General features: G+C 42.4%; 1 protein-coding gene across 1 annotated transcript in view; it reads left to right on the forward strand.

The window, feature by feature from the left end:
• Window positions 1-4,010: 4,010 nt before the first annotated feature.
• LOC124798305 (aromatic-L-amino-acid decarboxylase) overlaps window positions 4,011-22,329 on the forward strand; it is a 210,872-nt gene continuing 192,553 nt past the window's right edge. The window contains exon 1 of the mRNA XM_047261642.1: window positions 4,011-4,155. The gene's annotated coding sequence lies outside the window, so the exon portion shown is untranslated. The remainder of the gene's footprint in view (window positions 4,156-22,329) is intronic.

A 22,329-nucleotide genomic window follows, 5' to 3' on the forward strand; every position in this document is an offset into this window, starting at 1 on the left:
TATATAGTAGGGGTCAGTGAAGTGAAGTGGAAAGAAGACAAGGATTTCGGTCAGACGAGTGTGGGGTAATATCAACAGCAGCAGAAAATGGTTTAACGGGAGTAGGATTCCTTATGTATAGGAAGTTAAGGCAGAGAGTGTGTTACTGTGAACAGTTCAGTGATAGGGTTATTCTTAGCAAATCGACAGCAAAACAACACCGACAACGATAGTTCAGGTATATATGCCGACGTCGCAAGCTGAAGATAAAGAGATAGAGAAAGTGTATGAGGACATTGAAAGGGTAATACAGTAAGTAAAGGGAGATGAAAATCTAATGGTCATGGAAGACTGAAATGCAGTTGTAGGAGAAGGAGTAGAAGAAAAGGTTACAGTACAATATGGGCTTGGAACAAGGAATGAGAGAGGAGAAACATTAACTGAATTCTGTAATAAACTTCAGCTAGTAATAGCTAATACTCTGTTCAGGGATCAAAAGAGAAGGAGGTATACTTGAAAAAGGCCGCGTGACACTGGAATATTTCAATTACATTACATCATGGTCAGACAGAGATTCCGAAATCAGATACTGGATTGTAAGGCGTACCCAGGAGCAGATATAGACTCAGATCACAACACAGTATTGATGAAGAGTAGGCTGAAGTTAGTCAAGAAGAATCAATAAGCAAAGAAGTACTAGGGAATGATGAGATACCATGGAAGTTCTCTAAGGCTATAGATTCAGCAATAAGGAATAGCTCAGTAGGCAGCACAGTTGAAGAGGAATGGGCATCCCTAAAAGGGCGATGACAGAAGTTGGGAAGGAAAACATACAAAGAAGGTAACTGCGAAGAAACCATGTGTAACAGAAGATATGCTTCAATTGAGCGATGAAAGGTGGAAGTACAAAAATGTTCTAAAAGACTGGGGGATACAGAAATACAAGTCGCTGAGGAATGAAATAGGAAGTGCACGGAAGCTAAGACGAAATGGCTGCTTGAAAAATGTGCAGAAATCGAAAAAGAAATGATTGTTGGTAGGACTGACTCAGCATACAGGAAAGTCAAAACAACTTTCAGTGACATTAAAAGCGAGAGCGACAACATTAAGAGTGCAACGGGAATTCCACTGTTAAATACAGCCGAGAGAGCGATAGACGGAAAGAATACATTGAAAGCCTCTATGAGGGGAAGATTTGTCTGATGTGATAGAAGAAGAAACAGGAGTCAATTTAGAAGAGACGGGGGACCCGGTATTAGAATGAGAATTTAAAAGAACTTTGGAGGACTTAAGATGAAATAAGGCAGTAGAGACAGATAACATACCATCAGAATTCCTAAAATCGTCGGGGGAAGTGGCAACAAAACGACTATTCACGTCGGTGTGTAGAATGTATGAGTCTAGCGACATACCATCTGACTTTCGGAAAAACATCATTCACACAGTTCCGAAGATGGCAAGAGCTGACAAGTGCGAGAACTATCGCAAAATCAGCTTAACAGCTCATGCATCCAAGTTGCTGACAGAGGAATGGAAAAGAAAATTGAGGACGCACTAGATGACGATCAGTTTGGCTTTCGGAAAGGTAAACGCACGAGAGAGGCAATTCTGAGTTTGCGATTAATAAATGAAGCAAGACTAAAGAAAAATCACAGGGTTTGTCGACCTGGAAAAAGCGTTCGATAATGTAAAATGGTGCAAGATGTTCGAAATTCTGAGAAAAACAGGAGTAAGCTATAGGGAGAGACGGGTTATATACAATATGTGCAACAGCCAAGAGGGAATAGTAAGAGTAAACGAGCAAGAAAGAAATGCTCGTACTAAAATGGGGTGTATGAGTAGGATATAGTCTTTCGCCCCTACTATTGGAGCTGTACATCGAGGAAGCAATGATGGAAATAAAGAAAGGTTCAGGAGTGGAATTAAAATTCAAGCTGAAAGGATATCAATGATACGATTCGCTGATGACATTCCTATCCTGAGGGAAAGTGAAGAAGAATCACATGATCTGCTGAATGGAATGAACAGTCTAATGAGTACGCAATATGGACTGAGAGTAAATCGAAGAAAGATGAAGGTAATGAGAAGTAGTAGAAATGAGAACAACAAGAAACTTAATATCAGGATCGACGGTCACGAAGTAGATGAAGTTAAGGAATTCTGCTACCTAGGCAATAAAATAACGAGTGACAGACGGAGCAAGGAGTACATCAAAAGCAGACTAGCAATGACAAAAAGGGCATTCCTGTCCAAGAGAAGTCTACTAATATCAAATACTGGGCCGGCCGCGGTGGTCATGCGGTTCTAGGCGCTCAGTCCGGAACCGCGCGACTGCTACGGTCGCAGGTTCGAATCCTGCCTCGGGCATGGATGTGTGTGATGTCCTTAGGTTAGTTAGGTTTAAGTAGTTCTAAGTTCTAGGGGACTGATGACCTCAGATGTTAAGTCCCATAGTGCTCAGAGCCATTTGAACCATCAAATACTGGCCTTAATCTGAGGAAGAAATATCTGAGAATGTTCGTCTGGAGTACAGCATTGTATGGTAGTGAAACATGGAATGTGGGAAAATCGGAACAGAAGAGAATGGAAACATTTGAGATGTGGTGCTACAGACGAATGTTGAAAATTGGTTGGACTGATAAGGTAAGGAATGTGGAGGTTCTGTGCAGAGTCGGAGAGGAAAGGAATATGTGGAAAACACTGATAAGGAAAAGGGACAAGGTGATAGGATGTGTTAAGACATAAGGGAATGACTTGCATGGTACTAGAGGGAGCTGTAGTGGGTAAAAACTGTAAAGGAAGGCAAAGATTGGAATACATCCAGCAAATGGTTCAAATGGCTCTGAGCACTATGGGACTTAACATCTATGGTCATCAGTCCCCTAGAACTTAGAACTACTTAAACCTAACTAACCTAAGGACATCACACAACTTTCAGTCATCACGAGGCAGAGAAAATCCCTGACCCCGCCGGGAATCGAACCCGGGAACCTGACCGCAGCAAGCGAGAACGCTACCGCACGACCACGAGCTGCGGACATATCCAGCAATTAATAGAGGACGTAGGTTCCAAGTACTACTATGAGATGAAGAGGTTGGCACAGGAGAGGAATTCGTGTCGGGTCGCATCAAACCAGTCAGAAGACCGATGACCCAAAAAAATATTATATCACACGAAAAAACATTTCTTTTGTCATTTGTTGTCCGACAAGCTTGAAACTGAAACATTCTCGAAAGACTCGGAGTCGCTGGGAGCGATATCTTTCCAGTATCACTGTCAATAACAGACAAAAATCGCCGGCAGCGGTGACCGAGGGGTTCTAGGCGCTTCAGTCCGGAACCGCGCGACAGCTATGGTCGCAGGTTCGAATCCTGCCTCGGGAATGGATGTGTGTGGTGTCCTTAGGTTAGTTAGGTTTAAGTAGTTTTAAGTTCTAGGGGACTGATGACCTCAGATGTTAAGTCCCATAGTCCTCAGAGCCATTTTTTTTGACAAAAATCACCATTCTGGATTCCCGAAATGGACAAATTGTGTAGTTTGTATGGAACCCTCAGTGCGCGTGTCCCATTCGTACCAGCCCAGTTTTTATCCTAGAAATAGCATGGCTTTGTGGCGGAGGTATCGCGCGAGATAGGGCTCTGGAGACGATTGTGAGCTGACGGTCGTCATCGATTCATCCGTTTAGCACAAGGGTCCGCTCGGCGGGCACACTTAACTTGTGGAAGCTCGCCAGATTTAAGGCTCGCTTGAAGCTGACGAGGAGGCGGAACTGAAGCAAAGTTGGAGAACTCCGAGAAAGAAAAGGAGGAAGCGAAGCGACAGAAAGAGAGCAGGTGGCTGTGGCGGAGGCTCCAAGTAATTGGCGTCCTGAGGGGAGGTTTGGGGAGGGGTGGCGGGGCGGTGGCAGTGATTGCGAGCGCAGTTGTAGCAAGGTGGGTGCGGGCCGGATCGATACCCCCACCCGGGGCGCGCCGGGACAGCCCTTATAAAAGCTACAGCAGCGGGGCACGGCCCCCACCGCCCGGCCAGCCAGCTAGGCAGCGCACGACAGCCCCGGCACGTCACACCACACGACGGCGCGCGCGCTAGCTCGCCAGCCAGCCTCCACCGCGCCAGTTCGCCGCACGCCTCCGCTCGGACACCACTGTACTGCCAACTACAGCGACCCGCAACAGGTGAGTCACTGGGCCAACAGCGCAACCGCCTCAGACAGCCGCTAATGACCCCCGTCCACAGCGTGCCACGGCACTGGGCGGGCGACGCCGAGTGTACGCGACGAAACATCAGCTTGGCACGTGCGCAGCGGCCTGTAACACACACAGACGCTCACCGCTACATGTTTCGTATCTAAGTCCTTTATAAGGGAGAAACGTTTAGTCAGTTACTCGCTCATCTTTTATTCGTCTGAACTGCCTAGTAGCGGCAAATCACAATAACTCTGCATCCACATATCAATACGCCACTTTTTAACTGAATATATTTTATTTCCAACATCGAGGGCAGAGATTAGTTTACCTGCTGATGTGTACTGTTTCTGTCTACGACGAGACTAATGAGGTACGAGTTTTAAGATTGTGTGACATGGTTTAATTATTACAGAGAAGGTTTTAATGTGTTGTCAGCGTAAAAGACGCATTCCAGTTCTCTGGAAGTGATCAGCCACGTTCTGTTCTGTCGTGAGCCTTTATTCTGTAGTTCAGTCGGGATTTTAATAGCACATAGCATACTTTAACATTAACATAGTTGATAATTTTACATTCTTCGTGATCGGATATGATTGAGTACGTGAAAATTGGAGAGAGCAATAGTAGTATCTCTCTCTCTCTCTCTCCCCCTCTCTCTCTCTCTCTCCTCTCTCTCTCTCTCTCTCTCTGTGTGTGTGTGTGTGTGTGTGTGTGTGTGTGTGTGTGTGAGAGAGAGAGAGAGAGAGAGAGAGAGAGAGAGCACTGGGATACAACAATCTCATAGCTTCAATCACAGGTAACGCAAATGACATACTTCGAATCATTAGTAAGACAGTGGGAGACGCAGTTCGTATACGAAAGAGGTGTGTTCAAAGGCAGTCGGTCTGTCTACCAAAGACTGTGCGATCTGTTTTAATTGAAACTGGAGGTATACACAGAAAATCAGCGCCGATGGTTTAAGTTCGTAGTACATTTAGGATGGAGTGCGAAGTTCTAGAAAACCTGAATCGTCATATACTTGGGAAAAAATACGCTTAATACGAAATTTCGCTTAAGTTAGCAAAGACCAATTCTCAGGCACAAAAACTACCGAATAAACTGTAGTCTTAAGTTTCACTGCGATGTTACGTTGCTGGGTTAGGGTGATGGTAGTTTGACATCTGCTCTTCATCTGTACAAAAGGCAGATATACTCCACGAATGAAATAGTCAAGATGTTTTAAATGTTCAAGGCATCACAATCTGCAGCAGAAGAATTTTACGTAGTGTCCGACGTCGTCATAGCGCTGTTAATATGAAGATGTGTACTTACGTGATTCTCTTGAGGGATATATTACTGTTGCTGTTTCTGCTGCTGCTGCTGGCCGGCCCGAGTGGCCGAGCGGTTCTAGGCGCTTCAGTCCGGAACCGCTCGATCACTACGGTTGCAGGTTCGAATCCTGCCTCGGGCATGGATGTGTGTGATGTCCTTAGGCTAAAGTAGTTCTAAGTCTAGGGGACTGATGACCTCAGGTATTAAGTCCCACAATGCTTAGAGCCATTTGAACCATTTTGCTGCTGCTCCTAGTGATGCCCAGCTTCCAATAGTTACGGATGATTGAAGCTTCTAATAGTTGTGTGCAGAGGGCGGTACCTCTGTATCGAGTTGTGTGACGGAGTTGGGTATTGTGCTAGTGCATTATTGCAAAGGTGTCTATCAAGCATAATGAAGTGTTGGTTTGGCAGGTGAATATAGAGTCAACCTGAGAAGAGGTGTATCATGGTTTTGTCAGCAGCCAAGGCAAAATACTTAGTAACAAAGTCTTTGTTGGTCTGGAGACACTGGAGGGGTGGGAGGAGAGGTTAATTAAAGCTTAGGGTCTAAATTTCCTGCAACTAAGGCGCTGTGACGATTGAAAGAGCAGCTGGGCTGGTTTTGAGAATAGTAAATTTCCCGATGATATTACGGCAGGAAGAGTCTGTCGAAGATTCCTTACGAATTAAGACACTCGAGCGCACGGATAACAATGGAAAGATCTGATGTTTGAACTGTAGCTTTGAGTATCAAGTGGAGACAAAAACAATAACTATTTATATTTCTCCTCCTATACATTTTTATTGGAATTTATAAAAGAACATAGAATGCTTGGATTTTATAGACGTCTCCCATAGCGCTTTTGTTCAAAAAATGGTTCAAATGGCTCTGAGCACTATGCGACTTAACTTCTGAAATCATCAGTCGCCTAGAACTTAGAACTAATTAAACCTAACTAACCTAAGGACATCACACACATCCATGCCCGAGGCAGGATTCGAACCTGCGACCGTAGCGGTCGCTCGGTTCCAGACTGTAGCGCCTAGAACCGCATGTCCACTCCGGCCGGCGCTCTTTTGTTAATCGGCTGTTCTTGCCCATCATTAAACGGCAGTGATTATCTTTTTCACAATCTAACGGGAAAATTAGATAGTGCACCTACTCCACAAATATTCTGTTCTGACTGGTGTGGTATATCTTGCCCAAAGGCTGACCAAGGTACGGTGGTTAAGGGCAGTCACGCTTGAAGACAGAAATCCTCTGTTCAAATTCCCAGTAACTAATACTTTTCATTGTTTGTTTTATTCATTTCAGTTCAATTCGAAAGCGATATTTACTTGATGTACCCGAAAGCTTAAAGTATGCTGTAAAATAGGGGTCGGTGAAATAAGGAAATCAAAGTGCAATGAAATGAGATCGATCTTCTCTCTCTCTCTCTCTCTCTCTCTCTCTCTCTCTCTCTCACACTCACTCTCACACTCACACACACACACACACACACACACACACACACACACACACACGCACACCCTTTTACCAATGATTTGCGAGTTCACATAATCTTCCAAAAAAAAGTCTTCTACCCACGTTCCATAATACTGATTTTACACGATCGTCCAATTTCATATCATTTCATATCACTTAATGTTATTACCCCTAAATATGTGACGTGCTTGTGATCGACTTAAAAAATGCCAAAAGAAATTCATTAAACGACGGAGGAGATACAATTTAGGATTATCCCTGAAAACAATGTCGTGTAGGTTTGTTTCAGGGTCATCAATAACGATTCCATTAGAGGCGGAATTCTAAAAGCTCTAGAGGGCCAGTAAGCGTTATACACGAGTCTGCAGGGGTTTGGAGAACCAGTCGACATCCCCATTCTCCGTAGTGAAGAGGACTTCGGATGCCGGTTGAAGTTTTAATGCTGCAGAACTTTCGTTAGAACATAGATTTTTTTTTTTCTGCAGCTCTGTCCTAATTTTACTCGTAAAACCAGAGTAAAGGGAGGGCTGACATTTTTCAGTCACGTGTGTAAAGAGAATTGCTGAAAAGATCTTTTCCACTAATGTAATCGTAACGTGAGTTGGAACTCGGTTATGAAAACGATACTGGAGAAATACTTCGACGAAGGTTTAGGACGCCGTTTCGTCAGTGAAAAGGTTGAAATTCGGGAGAAAGGAACAAAGTATGATTGAATGAGGCCGGTAGTTGTTCGAAACTCGGATGCCATTGAAAATGAGAAAGCAGGTTGCTGAATACCTACCCTTCTGCTGAGGTCACACAACGTATGTAATGCAGTTAGAAGATATCCATGTTGTAATGTAGCAAGTGTCAGTCTTCGCAAAGATATTGAAATATCCTACACCACTACATAAAAAAATTTTCATCTGCAAATAATACTGATGTAATGGTTTGTCACACTAGGCAAACGTAAAATAGGTCACACTTTCAGGAAGGCAACAAATACCGAAACTGGTGGCATCCTCCCCTTGAGTTGTTTAAAAAGACCATTCGTTGTCGACAGTGTTCGGAGCTTGTGACTGAGCAGAAGGAAAAGATCACAGGGGAATGGTCAAGAAACTGAATCTGCCGCACAAGGGTGAAGTGGTGTGTGGCGACTTTTTATACCAACCAGTATCATTGAATACTCACGAAAAATTTTCAAAACAGAATAAACTTTCACTTTACCTAGTAATACCATAAGAAATTTTGTGCTACATCTTAGAGCGTCTCATCGTGTACATTTGGCTTCGGATAGAAGAAAGATATTGGTTTTAGCACTACCGGGATTAATTACCCTCCCACATCTAAAGTCCATTTGCCATGGAGAGGGTTGTAGCAGAAAACCAAGTCTGAACATTTGTTGAAGATACTACTGACACAGATTTCCACGAAAACTTCCTAACGGATTAAAACTGTGTGTCAGGTCGAGATTAGAATTCTACTTTATTTGCCTTGCCTAGGGAAAGTTTCGGCTTCGTTTTCTGATCCAAGGGTTTGTTTCCCGATGTGGCACATAGTTTTGTCATGAAGTTTCATTACAATGAACGTTATACAAAGTCATCAGAGTAAAAGTTCTGTTTCATACACAACACAGAGACTGCAGCTATAGCGCACTCTGCAATACAATTTCTCCCAGGAAAGTTAGTACAGAGAGGTACGCTTGAGAACTTCCGTAGAATCTGAATCAGAAACAGGCAGACATTGGTGGAATGAAACCGTGAGTCAGATTTAAGTGCTTTCGAATGACTCGCTTGGAAAGAGCGTTGAATACATTGGATCAAGGTCCGACTTCAAGGTCCCTGACAGGAACAGTTTTAAACTGTTAGGAAGTTGCTCTGCGTTGTACACTCTCCCGCACAGTGTTTCACACTTATTTCCCAACGTTTCCTGAAGTCAAATCAAGTTAAGGAATTTATGGGCTCATCTTAGCGGTCCAACTGTAAAGATGCCGCCCCCCCCTCCCCCGCTCCACCCACCCATCTGATGAACTTAGTTGTTGATGGGGATGTTGAACTCTTAACAAAATTGAAAAACCACGTTATTACAAGGTCAGATTAGAAAGCAAAGGAAATTTAAAATATACGTGTTTATTATTATTATTATTATTATTATTATTATTATTATTATTGGGAAAAAGCACCACCGCTACCAATTTTACGCTGCCTCCACAATCTGGTCATCTGACGAAAACTTGGACTCCGGCAGCTGCTCCTATATCATTGTACCGAAAACGCGAACATTACCTGGAGCTAGGTCGGAACTGTAGGGTGGGTGTTCCAGCAGCTCAGAAGCAGGATTCTGAGTACAGGGTTTCTTTCCCCACTTGCGTGATAGCGGTGATTATCTTGAAGTAAATCCCACCTTTTGAAATCTTCCCTCTCCTCCTCCTTTACATTTTGGGTTTCAGATCTCGCAGTAGCTCACAGCTGCTATCGATCCATGTATGGCCTCTAGGGTGTAAAGGATTAGCGGTATACCTTTCATATCCCAAAAACACTGTCATCTTGGCTACAGGAGCTTGCTTTCGAACATTTTTGCTGTTGGTGAAGATGGATATTTCCACACCATCCTCTGCAGCATACGATGTCATTCGTAATGATGGACCCACATCTTAACAACAGTTACTGTGCGACGAAGTCCTCTCCCTCCCTTCAAACCGCCTTAAGGAGGGGGGGGGGGGGTAGGACGTCAAACGGGCCGATTTGGAGCAGGAAAGACACCACAGGGCATTTTAATGTCCACTGTCTATACTTTAACAAATAAATTCATAAAACTTTGTCAGCATGAGCAGGAAGGATTCAGGATTCACACTCACAGCAATGGAAGTTCAAAAACATAGCAAAATAATATTTTTTACGTATGAAATTTCATCATTTTTTCACTTAATATTGACTGCATTTGTTCCTGTAGGTACACCTTTCTTTAGAAGTAAGAGATTCTTACACATCTAAAAAAAAATTTGTTTTTGAACTTCCACTGCTCTAAGTGTGATTCCTGAATCCTTCCTGGTCATGCTGACAAAATTTTATGAATTTATTTGTAAATGTATAGACAGTGGAAATTAAAATGTCCTGTGGTGCCTCTCCTGCGCCAAGTCGGCCTCCCCTTAAATGTGATTTCGACATCTCCAAAAGCTCCTGTTTGTGTTTGTCAGTTGAAGTGGTATCCAACGAGCAGAAACTTGGTGATAATTTAAAGATTCGTTGACGATTGCAAGTTTTGAACCGTGACTAACGCACAACTCTTACGCAGTATCATCAGCTCTCGCGCAACGGTCGTCGCGAACCGGACGTCAGCTGTCTCGACTTTCCCGTCGGTTCTCGAATGAATGGCCTACCCTGATGTTCTCCGTCCCCTACAGATAAACGTCCGCTTGTAAAGCGATCCATGCACTCGAAAATCTTCGGTTCAATGAAACAGCCATCATACTGCAGCTGCATTCTGCAGATAATCCCTACATCTGTAGTCGCTTCAGAATGCGGGAAACGATCACACTCCACATTTTTTACTTGGCGCATGCGGACAGTGGAAATCTGATACTATGAATAAAGTTATTCACTGAACCAACACAGGTATCGCATGAGAACAGAGGTAAAGGCAAGCCACTGTCAACTTACAGTGCAGAAAATTTCATCTTCAGTTATTGATCTGTCCTTGTATCTTTGGAGAAATACTGTTGCGCATATATTTCGAAAGTGTACATTCTTTTCGGTTCAAGACCTTTACGGTACGTAATGGATCAGCACACAATGCAAAGCACACTGCACGTGCCATTACAATCGTCAGCTTGCGCTCTACATGCCTTAGAGAAGGGAGAATGTCGACTGTAACTCGTTTTCCTTGAAACGGCCGGCCGTAAGACTGTGTGTGTGTGTGTGTGTGTGTGTGTGTGTGTGTGTGTGTGTGTGTGTGTGTGTGACTTCCACCAACACCGCAGCGTTCACCAATACGTTTTCTGTTTTTATCGTAAGTGTGCATGAGGATATTTGTACAAAGTGATTGATACCAAGAACGCAAATGAACAGAGGAGCCTAATGGCGAGAGAGACTGCTCCACTCAAAGATAAGGGACACATTTTTTGTCGTTACACCATATTACAACCGACTAACTTGCTAATTCAAGTACTGATGTCAGTGAGATTTCTAAAGGTTTGGATGTAAATAACCATTAAAGAGAGGTGCAATTGTGGTCACATGCGTCAAAAACAAAGGTGAACTAGAAGGGCAAGCCGAATGGACAGGAGTAAGAGCCAATCAAGACAAATGTTACACTATTTATCGGAGTTTCAATGTACCATGTACTTCAGGTATCCGTTCCTGATATCATGGAGGGTTTAGCGCCCAGAGGGACAAGGAGCAGCTTGTCAGTTGTGATTTTCTTAAGCCGGAAGTCGTGGTCCACATAGACTGCGAGACTTAAGTTAGCAGAGTTCGTATAAAAAGTTTACAATTTTCCATTTCAGATGGAGGCGACGTCTCAATTGTACAATATTAGCAAATTGAAAAATTTGACTCAACCACTTACAATCCGTAATGAACCTCACAAATCACACGACGCTTTACGAGAGCAGGACTCATTTTAAGGTAAAATATACAAGAGTCATTTAAAAAAAGTTAATACTTCAACGGACCTTTCGTGGATGTTGTGATTATCTATAATGACATATAGTCTGAAAAAAAATTGCACAAATATTCATTCGGATCTTGATAAGATTTCAAAGCTGTGCAGATGTTGTAAGCTAACATTGAATGGTCAGAAATGTGAAGGTGTACTGTTCACAAAATGAAAACTCATAATATCCAAGAACTGCAAAATCAACGAATCACGAGTAGAATCGATGAATTCATAGGAGTACAAATATCCGAGGGTAACAACAATCACGTAGGCTCAGTCGTGAGTGTGGGTAAAGTAGGTGGGAACTTCGGTTCATTGGTAGAGTACTAGGGAAATGCTGTATCTGCAACGCAGATTGCTTACAAAACACTCGGGCGACACATCCTAGAATGCTGCTCGTGTCTAGGATCTGTACGAGGTAGGACTAAAAGGGGATATGTATTGAACGTATACAGAGAAGGCTAGCACGAATGGTCAGTTTCGTTTGTCTCCTGGGAGAACGTCAGAGAGCTGCTGAAGAAACTGAACTGGCAGGCGCTTGAACATGGGCGCAATATATCCCGAGAAAGCCTGCTTGCAAAGTTTCAAGAGCCAGCTGTAAGTGATGAATCTGGGAACATACAACCCCGTCTGTATCTCTCCCGTAGCGTTCACAGGAACAAGATTAGACTAATTACTACGCACACGGCAGCGACATTCTCCTCACGCTCCATGCGTCACTGGAACAGGTATAAAGCTCTAATAGGAAGTACCCTCTTCCATGCACTTCTCCGCCGATTGCAGAGCATGGGTGCAGATACAGAATTTCAATTAAAAAGAGACAAACAAAAGGCCAATTTTTTGTGAAATGATTTGCCTTAAAGTAAGAAATAATACAGATAAGAGAAACATTTAACGCGCCCGTGTACAGTAGCTGAGATGGTCATACGTTAGTGACGTAAGGCTAACAGATAGAAGAAAGCTTTAATAAGTTCTATGGTTTTTGATATACATTACAAAAGTGCACCCAGATTTGTCGAAGTCACTTTTTCGAAATCAAAATTCTTTTTTTTTTCTTTTTTTTTTTAACCAGACAATTTCGCGATTCCTCATTATTGTACAGCTTTACACTATTGTTAAAACAATAATGTACAAACAATTCCAAATATAGCATTATTAAATCTGAAAGGGCTACAACTTGAAATAAAAAGACGCCAAATGCAAGAAGAGAATATGTATTTGGGAAAGACTTAGTAAAGGACTCGACATGACAACTGGCTTTGAAGCGGATACGTATCGGACTCGCAGAGAGACACATCTCATTTGTTGTACAGGATTTCGAGTAGCACTCAAAGAATCACCAGATTGTTCCCCTAATTTATTTCTTCTAGAAAATCAGTTTACAAAACATTTGACTTTTTCAAATTTGTTTGGTTTTCAACTAAACTCAAAGTGTAAAATGTAATATACTGAAATATTGATCGGTATTCTGCGAGTATACAGATCGAGAGAAAGCGGGAAGTTTTATGCTCTGCGTTGATGATTTTCGGCACTTCATTTACATTGCTAGCAGGAGCAGCGGTCAGTGAAAGATTGAAAAACTAGACATCACGCTGGTCAGTTTGATACCCCATTTGTCTGTTTCCCACTCTTCATTTGTCCACGAAAACTCGGAAAAAAATCCAGTGTGATGTTTCTCTGAAGTTTTTTTTTTGCTCAAATATGTGACCAAAAACCGTAAACCCGCCATGTTGAAGAAGAAGAAGAAACAGTATCAGCTACCTCGCGTATCACTGAAACTCCGTATATCATCGAATGTTTCCTTAATCTTCTCGTAAAGAGGAGGAAATTAAAAATTAAAAAATGCGGTTCTTTGTCTACATCATCTGCATACTCAGCGTACATATGTTTAGCAGATTATTTTATCCAGATAGTCTTCAACGTAAAATGAAATAATTTTGAGATTTGTCCCAGTATATTTTGTACGAATCAGATGACGACGATTATTTGTGGAGTTGCTTTCATCGAGCCGATGTACGTTCGATGTAGTGTTGTACCTCTCATAAAAGTAATCATGACAGTATCTGAAATTCCCCGACGCGCGCGCGGGTGTAATATTTATTTTAATCACTTCAATGTTAATTAGGTTAGGTCAATCAAAAAACTATAAATTAAGCATTTTTTTCGTTGTGTGTTCATTTACGTGCACGAGTATAAGAAATAGCAATAATGATCATGGTTGTCGGAGCGAGCGAGGTGGTGCAGTGGTTAGCCCACTGGACTCGCGTTCGGGAGGACGGTTCAATCCCGCGTCCGGCCACCCTGCTTTAGGTTTACTGTGATTTCCTTAAATCGGTTCAGGCAACTACCAGGATGATTTCTTTGAAAGGGCACACCCGACTTACTTCCCCAATCCGATGAGACCGATGACCCCGATGTTCGAACTCCTCCACCAAATCAACCCAATCCATAGTTGTCGATCCACGAGGTGGAAAATTGAGTTGTAGCGTACGGAGAAACCGCCACCGAATCCCACGAAGGCTGTACAGAGGTTTCTCGGTATGTAGCTATCTATATCCGACAATTGGCATAGCATGAAATGTGGTCAACGTCTTCTATCTTCAGAAGTCTTATTCATTCTGTGCACAGAAAATCCTGTAGAGAATACAGCTTAAGCTATAGCTTTTCTTAGGTGATATACAAGCCAATCATGAACAAAACTAAGCCACTCCTGTAGGCCTATATATCTTTTACGTGAACGTAAGTCATAAAATCAAGGTCCAAAATGTGTTGACAGTCGGCCTCTAGAAGCTTCGGACTAGTTAACAGACTATTTCTTGCATGCAATTTTGTCATATGACGACATGATGGAGACCGTGGCTGTTGTTTGAAGACACATGTTGATGGTGTTAGGACAGCAACCAGCCACAAATTTACTTTCAGTTCCTTTATTCAAAGGGTACCGTTACCGGTTTGGAATCGGTGTGATTCATCCTCAGATGGTTTACACGCTTTATGATATGTGGTGTGTTTTTTACAGATTGTCCTAAAAAATAAATAACGCCTATTTATAAACACGTCACACACAGATGGTTGCGTTACAGATTTTCGTTGAATGTGGCTTACGTGAAACGTCGGTTTGGAATGTCCACTGCATTCTTATTGTTGCACACGTAAAGTTCTTTCTCACTGAACGCTTTAGATTTGTCACTGAGAAGATTTCTACCACGCACCACACGTTTTGATACATACAAAGATCTTAAAAACATATGAGTATCAAAGATGCTATGATATATCGTAACATTTGACGATGATGTCCTATGTTTGGAAAGCATCATACATTCATTTACGCAACTGTAATGCCTTTTACACTAGTACAGAGACATTGAATTTTTGAATTGATATTGTTACATTAATTGTAAAGTTTTTTTAATATATACATATAGTAGTGTGTAGTTAAATTAGTATATTATTTAATTACATTTAGCATCATGAGAATTATAGTAACATATAACTTTGCTAATTGATCTGCAAATAGGTGTAATAATATTATTTGCTTTGGAGGTTGGAAATTTTTCAGGAAGGGGGTGTTAGCTAACTCTGTTTGTTCATTAAGGATATAGTCTGGGGTGTTGTGTGTGTGTGTGTGTGTGTGTGTGTGTGTGTGTGTATGTATTTCTATTTCATCTAATATATCCATAGTGGCTCCTTTTTCTGCTAGATGTAAAATTTTTAAGGTGTCCTCAATGTTTCCCACTGAATGGTTTTCTTCAGCAATATGGGCTGAACCATGGACCTTGTCGTTGGTGGGGAGGCTTGCGTGCCTCAGCGATACAGATAGCCGTACCGTAGGTGCAACCACAACGGAGGGGTATCTGTTGAGAGGCCAGACAAACATGTGGTTCCTGAAGAGGGGCAGCAGCCTTTTCAGTAGTTGCAAGGGCAACAATCTGGATGATTGACTGATCTGGCCTTGTAACAATAACCAAAATGGCCTTGCTGTGCTGGTACTGCGAACGGCTGAAAGCAAGGGGAAACTACAGCCGTAATTTTTCCCGAGGGCATGCAGCTTTACTGTATGATTACATGATGATGGCGTCCTCTTGGGTAAAATATTCCGGAGGTAAAATAGTCCCCCATTCGGATCTCCGGGCGGGGACTACTCAAGAGGATGTCGTTATCAGGAGAAAGAAAACTGGCGTTCTACGGATCGGAGCGTGGAATGTCAGATCCCTTAATCGGGCAGGTAGGTTAGAAAATTTAAAAAGGGAAATGGATAGGTTAAAGTTAGATATCGTGGGAATTAGTGAAGTTCGGTGGCAGGAGGAACAAGACTTCTGGTCAGGTGACTACAGGGTTATAAACACAAAATCAAATAGGGGTAACGCAGGAGTAGGTTTAATAATGAATAGGAAAGTAGGAATGCGGGTAAGCTACTACAAACAGCATAGTGAACGCATTATTGTGGCCAAAATAGAAACGAAGCCCACACCTTCTACAGTAGTACAAGTTTATATGCCAACTAGCTCTGCAGATGACGAAGAAATTGAAGAAATTTATGATGAAATAAAAGAAATTATTCAGATTGTGAAGGGAGACGAAAATTTAATAGTCATGGGTGACTGGAATTCGAGTGTAGGAAAAGGGAGAGAAGGAAACGTAGTAGGTGAATATGGATTGGGGGACAGAAATGAAAGAGGAAGCCGCCTGGTAGAATTTTGCACAGAGCACAATATAATCATAACTAACGCTTGGTTTAAGAATCATGAAAGAAGGTTGTATACATGGAAGAACCCTGGAGATACTAAAAGGTATCAGATAGATTATATAATGGTAAGACAGAGATTTAGGAACCAGGTTTTAAATTGTAAGACATTTCCAGGGGCAGATGTGGACTCTGACCACAATCTATTGGTTATGACCTGTAGATTAAAACTGAAGAAACTGCAAAAAGGTGGTAATTTAAGGAGATGGGACCTGGATAAACTAAAAGAACCAGAGGTTGTACAGAGATTCAGGGAGAGCATAAGGGAGCAATTGACAGGAATGGGGGAAAGAAATACGGTAGAAGAAGAATGGGTAGCTTTGAGGGATGAAGTAGTGAAGGCAGCAGAGGATAAAGTAGGTAAAAAGACGAGGGCTAGTAGAAATCCTTGGGTAACAGAAGAAATATTGAATTTAATTGATGAAAGGAGAAAATATAAAGATGCAGCAAGTGAAACAGGCAAAAAGGAATACAAACGTCTCAAAAATGAAATGGACAGGAAGTGCAAAATGGCTAAGCAGGGATGGCTAGAGGACAAATGTAAGGATGTAGAGGCCTATCTCACTAGGGGTAAAATAGATACCGCCTACAGGAAAATTAAAGAGACCTTTGGAGATAAGAGAACGACTTGTATGAATATCAAGAGCTCAGATGGAAACCCAGTTCTAAGCAAAGAAGGGAAAGCAGAAAGGTGGAAGGAGTATATAGAGGGTCTATACAAGGGCGATGTACTTGAGGACAATATTATGGAAATGGAAGAGGATGTAGATGAAGATGAAATGGGAGATATGATACTGCGTGAAGAGTATGACAGAGCACTGAAAGACCTGAGTCGAAACAAGGCCCCCGGAGTAGACAATATTCCATTGGAACTACTGATGGCCGTGGGAGAGCCAGTCCTGACAAAACTCTACCATCTGGTGAGCAAGATGTATGAAACAGGCGAAATACCCTCAGACTTCAAGAAGAATATAATAATTCCAATCCCAAAGAAAGCAGGTGTTGACAGATGTGAAAATTACCGAACTATCAGCTTAATAAGTCACAGCTGCAAAATACTAACACGAATTCTTTACAGACGAATGGAAAAACTAGTAGAAGCCAACCTCGGGGAAGATCAGTTTGGATTCCGTAGAAACACTGGAACACGTGAGGCAATACTGACCTTACGACTTATCTTAGAAGAAAGATTAAGGAAAGGCAAACCTACGTTTCTAGCATTTGTAGACTTAGAGAAAGCTTTTGACAATGTTGACTGGAATGCTCTCTTTCAAATTCTGAAGGTGGCAGGGGTAAAATACAGGGAGCGAAAGGCCATTTACAATTTGTACACAAACCAGATGGCAGTTGTAAGAGTCGAGGGACATGAAAGGGAAGCAGTGGTTGGGAAGGGAGTAAGACAGGGTTGTAGCCTCTCCCCGATGTTGTTCAATCTGTATATTGAGCAAGCAGTAAAGGAAACAAAAGAAAAATTCGGAGTAGGTATTAAAATTCATGGAGAAGAAATAAAAACTTTGAGGTTCGCTGATGACATTGTAATTCTGTCAGAGACAGCAAAGGACTTGGAAGAGCAGTTGAATGGAATGGACAGTGTCTTGAAAGGAGGATATAAGATGAACATCAACAAAAGCAAAACAAGGATAATGGAATGTAGTCTAATTAAGTCGGGTGATGCTGAGGGAATTAGATTAGGAAATGAGGCACTTAAAGTAGTAAAGGAGTTTTGCTATTTGGGGAGCAAAATAACTGATGATGGTCGAAGTAGAGAGGATATAAAATGTAGGCTGGCAATGGCGAGGAAAGCGTTTCTGAAGAAGAGAAATTTGTTAACATCGAGTATTGATTTAAGTGTCAGGAAGTCATTTCTGAAAGTATTCGTGTGGAGTGTAGCCATGTATGGAAGTGAAACATGGACGATAAATAGTTTGGACAAGAAGAGAATAGAAGCTTTAGAAATGTGGTGCTACAGAAGAATGCTGAAGATTAGATGGGTAGATCACATAACTAATGAGGAAGTATTGAATAGGATTGGGGAGAAGAGAAGTTTGTGGCACAACTTGACCAGAAGAAGGGATCGTTTGGTAGGACATGTACTGAGGCATCAAGGGATCACCAATTTAGTATTGGAGGGCAGCGTGGAGGGTAAAAATCGTAGAGGGAGACCAAGAGATGAATACACTAAGCAGATTCAGAAGGATGTAGGTTGCAGTAGGTACGGGGAGATGAAAAAGCTTGCACAGGATAGAGTAGCATGGAGAGCTGCATCAAACCAGTCTCAGGACTGAAGACCACAACAACAACATGGGCTGCAAATGCGGATTTGTTCAAGTTACCAAGTCTTAATGCATCAATGTGTTCTTCGTATCTAATTTCAAAACTTCTTCCTGTCTGGCTAATGTAGAATTTTGGGCATGTATCGCATTTGAGTTTGTATATTCCTGATTTACGGTAGAGACTCTTGGAGGTATTTACATCATGGGTTACTTTTTGTTGTAATTTATTATTTGTGGAAAAGCTGATTGTGATGTTACATCCGAGGGGGATTACTTTCAAGGGGACAAAGTGTTGATGTTGATGAATAGATTCTTTAAGAAAGACAAAGTTTTCCGTTATTTTTGACCACAGCCCGTATATGACCTTAGTACAATACCAGGTGTACCGGTATGAAATAAGCGTTTCTTTGTGAAAATGAAACACTAATTTTGGATTGAAAAGTAAAAACGTTTTATTCAAAGTACCGACCATTGCTTTCTATACATTTTGACCACCTTTCTGGCAATTTGTGGACACCACGCCAATAGAAATGGTCGTCTTTTGAAGCAAACCAATCAGACACCCAATTTTCGACTTCTTCGTAGGAATCGAAGTGTTCCTCAGCCAATGAGTGTTCCATTGATGAAAACAAATGGTAGTCGGAAGGGGCCAAGTCTGGTGAATACGGCGGGTGGGGTAGCAGCTCTCAGCCAAGTGTTCTGATTTTATCCTGAACCAGTTTTGCTTTGTGTGCAGGTGCATTGTCGTGTAAAAAAATTACTTTGCCATGTCTTCTGGCCCATTCTGGTCTTTTTTCGATCAATGCATAGTTCAAATTGATCATTTGTTTGTAGCGATTAGTATTCACAGTTTTACTCATGATGCACTACACCTTTCTGATCCCACCAAATACAGAGCATTGTCTTCTTGCCGAATCGATCTGGTTTTGAAGTCGATGTTGATGGTTGTCTCGGATTAACCCATGATTTTTCCCGTTCAGGATTCCTAAAATAAATCCATTTTTCCTCGCCAGTAACAATTCGATGCAAAATTGATTTTGTTTCATGTCTTTGAAGCAAAATTTGACAAATGGTTTTTCGGTTTTCCATCTGTCTTTCATTCACTTCATGTGGCATCCATTTTCCACACTTTTGTATCTTTCCCATAGCTTTCAAACGGTCAGAAATTGTTTGTTGTGCAACATTTAGCATTGCTGCCATTTGCTTCTGACTCAAAGTATCATCTTCATCCAATATTGCTTGCAATTCGACGTCTTCGAACTTTTTTGGTGGTCTTCCATGTTCCTCATTTCTTACATCAAAATCATTATTTCTGAACCGCTGAAACCATCTTTTGCATGTTGCTTCTGATAGAGCATGATCACCATACGCCTCGACAAGCATTCGATGCGACTCTGCAGCAATTTTTTTCAAATGAAAACAAAAAATTAATGCTTTCCGCAAATCATCTCTTTCTGGTACAAAATTCGACATTGTTAACACGATGAAAACATACAATGTTTGTTCCATGACTTGATGTATACTAAATATCTTTGACAGATGTCATACCAACCAAACAAAAAAAAAATTAAAGCTCGTTCCCAACAAATGTTCCTTATCGACACATTTGTATCTTAACGCTCATTTCATACGGGCACACCTGGTATGTTCCCTCTTAGTAATCAAAGGTTAAGTCTAGCGCCTTGGCTGATTTGAAACTAATTTAAGCTTTGTCAGCTTCAGTCGAGTGTAACTGCAGCAGTTTAGTCGTGCTGCAGCACACAGGAAGTTTGGAATTCCACGGCCCTAACTGTTGCGTCTGGAGTGAAAAGTTGTGTAGTGCTTCAGGACTAAAGCGCATCCGGAACAATTAGGAACCGGAGCGTCAGCTGTAGGCGAAGTGTTGTGGCCGCATCTCGTAATTCGAGCCTAGGCAGAATACTGCCGGCTCGCTTCTCTCTGCGGCTCGCACTGCCGAAACCGGAGATTGTGAATTTCCTGCTCCTGTGTGCCTAGGCGCGAGCTCCCCTCCGTAGTCAGACTGTGGTACGGTGAGTCGAAAGTAAGGCTGCAGATGACGTTCAAAGTCCATATAACATGCAGTCTTTGGGAGAGAGACGACGACTGCCGGAAAGCCTCCGTGCGCGCTCGAATCTCTCTAATTTTACACTGGTGATCTCCTCGGGAGGTATAAGTAGGGGGAAGCGACATATTCGATACCTCATCCAGAAACACACCCTCTCGAAACCTGGACAGCAAGCTACATTACGATGCACAGCACCTCTGTTGCAGAGTCTGCCACTTGAGTTTGCTAAACATCTCCGTAACGCTATCACGCTTACCAAATAACCCTGTGACGAAACAAGCCGCTCTTCTTTGGATCTTCTCTATCTCCTCCGTATAACCGACAGCCTCTTTAAAAACTGCGTGTCTAAGATTTTCGTTCTTTGCGATGCGCCTGGTACGGCTTTTTACGGCGTAAGTCATTACTGCAGTCGAATGACGTAGCTACGTCCTTGCGTAGGCTACACGCCGTGTGTGGACGGGGAATGACCATCAACCGGTTCTGCAAGTCACACCTACTTCGCCGTTAGTCCCTGACAGCGGCTTTCAATTTAAAGCACTGACGTCAGTAGCGGAAGCTTTCCCCGTCGTTCCTTTCCAAATCAAGCTGTTTCCGAAGGCAGTCGATACCGAAAATTATAGTTGAAGAGGTTCTTTCAGGGAGAATATTTCGCCATGCCGCACGAAACTGATAGTAGTACAGTATTTGGAAATCCAGTTCCGAGCACGGAATCCACAGCGAAGATGAAGGTATTTGGACTTCCATAGGTTATTAAAAACTGAAAGAAGAGGTACACAGTCGAATGCAGAAGAGTAGTTCTCTCCATCCGCTCATACTGATTTAGGTTCCTCGTGGCTGTTTTAATGAGTCCGCAAGAACTTCATCTACATTTATACTTCGCAAGTCACCCAACGGTGTGTGGCGGAGGGCACTTTACGTTCCACTGTCATTACCACCCTTTCCTATTCCAGTCGCGTATGATTCACGGGAAGAACGACTGCCGGAAAGCCTCCGTGCGCGCTCGATCTCTCTAATTTTACATTGGTGATCTCCTCGGGAGGTGTAAGTAGGAGGAAGCGATATATTCGATACCTCATCCAGAAACACAGCCTCTCGAAACCCAGACAGCAAGCTACATTACGATGCACAGCGCCTCTCTTGCAGAGTCTGCCACTTGAGTTTGCTAAACATCTCCGTAACGCTATCACACCAAATAACCCTGAGATGAAACGAGCCGCTCTTCTTTGGATCTTCTCTATATCCTCTGTCAACCCGACCTGGTACGGATCCCACACTGATGAGCAATACTCAAGTAAAGGTCGAACTAGTGTTTCGTAAGCCACCTCCTGTGTTGATGGACTACATTTTCTAAGGACTCTGCCAATGAATCTCAGCCTGGCAATCGCCTTACCAACAATTTTATATGATCATTCCACTTCAAATCGTTCCTCGCAGCCCCGCTACAGTATCAGAGTACAGTTTCTATCACTGAAATTTCGTGCGCTTTTGGAACCGATTCCGCTAAACTTCTCGTTTAGCCGATTTTGGCATTACGTCACTGACTCTAGTAAGACAATATTATGGCTTCTGGAAACTGACCAACTCATTTACACAAAAAATGGAAATTTTAGAGTCTTCCCCTTACCTCACTTCCCCGGCCTGCCTCGATCCCGGATAAATTTCTGCAAACG

This window comes from Schistocerca piceifrons, chromosome 5 (genome assembly GCF_021461385.2).
Source record: "Schistocerca piceifrons isolate TAMUIC-IGC-003096 chromosome 5, iqSchPice1.1, whole genome shotgun sequence".
Taxonomy (NCBI): Eukaryota; Metazoa; Arthropoda; class Insecta; order Orthoptera; family Acrididae; genus Schistocerca; species Schistocerca piceifrons.